The sequence below is a fragment of the Lygodium microphyllum genome, chromosome 23 (assembly GCF_053477565.2).
Source record: "Lygodium microphyllum isolate KBCC chromosome 23, Lygodium_microphyllum_v1.1.10, whole genome shotgun sequence".
NCBI lineage: Eukaryota > Viridiplantae > Streptophyta > Polypodiopsida > Schizaeales > Lygodiaceae > Lygodium > Lygodium microphyllum.
Window position 1 is genome coordinate 19,211,652 of NC_141157.1, and position 2,103 is coordinate 19,213,754.

Here is a 2,103-nt window from a genome sequence, read left to right on the forward strand (position 1 = left end):
AACTCTTTGCCTCTAGGCTCAATATTCACAGCTTTGAAAGTACCTTTCGAATGCTAGTGGTATTAACTCTTTGCCTCTAGTCTGGATTCTAGTGCGACCTGTCCACCATATCACCACAATGCCCAGGACTATAGTTCTGTCATTAGCCGGGGCCATCTTGGGGCCTACAGCTCCAGTTACACTACAAAGTATAGGAAGGTTAACCCATACATGCACCGTTATCAATCTACAGTTTGAACTACCATGGCGGCCAAAATCCGCACAAGCTTCTCCAGTAGAGAGCTGCGGCTTCAGGCATTCATTCAATGAATGTCATGGGAGCTCTGCTGATTCCCTGGCCTTGCGCAGAACTAAAATTTCCGACTTCAAATGCCCCTGAAATTGCTGTCGTTGCACATACATGCCTTGCGTGCACTGTCTGTGTGAACCAGTTTGCATGCTATGCGATTGGTGCCTCTTCCACTTTGTTACGTCTGGAGCCTTCACACATTTTTTTCCTTGTTGCTTAGAACCCTTGTCACGGTGCACCCTCGACGTATCGAGGGAGAAACTCGGGAGCTGGGCAGGAGAGGCCTGCCTGTTTCCACCACATGGTATGTAATCATCGAGGGAGACCATGAGGTCATCTCATCCTCCCTTGGCACAAACCAAGCAAGTGCCGTGTGTGTGTGTGTGGTCGGAGCAGGACCTGGCAGCACAAGCCTAGAAGGAAGGATAGAGACCGAAAGATCAGTGCTGACTGACCTCTCCATCAGAATCCATGGCGCCGGAGCCACCAGCAGCAAGCAACAATTTCGAGCTTTGATCGCGCCAAAATAGACGCCGGCCTCCCGCCCCCATCCAAGCGTGTCCGCGAACACCCACGTGAGTCCGATAGTCGTCGAGATTCCGATTGCGGTCCGGTCCGTGCAAGCCCCCTGCGGCAGGCCGGGCCAGCAGGATCAAAGCTACGGAGCGGATCTGTGCTGCGGCGTCCAGCGCGGGGCCTGCCGCCTATCAGGCCAATGCGTCCGCTTAAACCGGCACCGGAGCAGTTGAAGGACAGAAGGGGTCGTTGGAGATCCCGCTCTCCCCCGACGGAACGAGCCTTGCCATGCGCTGCCAGAGCGAGCATGGGACCTTTTCTCTCTCAGCATTGCACCGACGACGAAGATTGGAAGGCGATCCGAGCGCGACGCTTGCAGCGGGAATGGGTCTGCAGGTTAGGTCTTCGCTCTGAATAGGGGCCGCGCGAACGCGAGCCCCCGCTGCCACAAATTATGACGTGCACTCTCCCACTCAGGGGAGATGCTAGGGTGCGGCCCGTCCGCAGTGCAATGGAGAGGCCGACCCTAGGCCATCGGCCTTCCTGATCACCGATAGACCCCGCCCAGGTAAGTATGCTGCTCTCCCCGCCAGGCTTCGCCTTAAGTAGTAGGTACCCCCCGCTGCCTCCCTCCCAGCAAGCACCCCATTCACGACCACACGCTGCAGGCTATACCTAAGGGACGAAAACGCCAACGTAAACGCAGCAGAGCTCTCCTCGAATTTGATATTCACCAAAAGTCTCCTCCTTTCCAAACTCCCTTTTTTCTTACAAATTCCCCCTTCTCGCATTTCATTGGTATTACAGGGGTACCAAGGTTACCTCACTTACCTCGTAACGTTCGGGATGGTGCTTAACCGGTCACGCCAAGCTAGCGCCCCTGGTAAAGCTTACTTGCATGTAAAAAGGTCCATGACCAACTAAAAAGAACCACAAAATGGGTAGGATGCCTAAGGGGGATGGGGAAACCCTTAATATTTTTTAATTTAAAGGATGAGAAAGAATAGAATAGACTTTTCATCTGCGTACAAATTTTGAACTCTTGCTTTCAATTGGGAGAGTGAGAGTGAAAGTGTTGTGTGTGTGTGTGTGAGAGAGAGAGAGAGAGAGAGTGTGTGTGTGTGTGTGTGTGTGTGAGAAACTGAATGGGTGAAGCTTTGTTCTTCCTTCTCTTGAGCACTCTCTCGTGCCTAAGCTCATGCTTCCTTCTTGCATGCAAAGGCCATAGAGGGTTAAGAATGAAAGGAATACACTCAAGGGTCATGGAGCTTCACAAAGGCCTCCTCCTTCAAGCTTGG

At 52.8% G+C, this 2,103-nt stretch overlaps 1 non-coding gene across 1 annotated transcript; it reads right to left on the reverse strand.

Moving 5' to 3' along the window:
* Window positions 1-1,219: 1,219 nt before the first annotated feature.
* On the reverse strand, window positions 1,220-1,381 carry LOC148015939 (U1 spliceosomal RNA). Its single transcript, XR_015688248.1, has one exon. It is a non-coding gene; the product is annotated as a U1 spliceosomal RNA (small nuclear RNA).
* Between the last annotated feature and the right edge of the window lie 722 nt (window positions 1,382-2,103).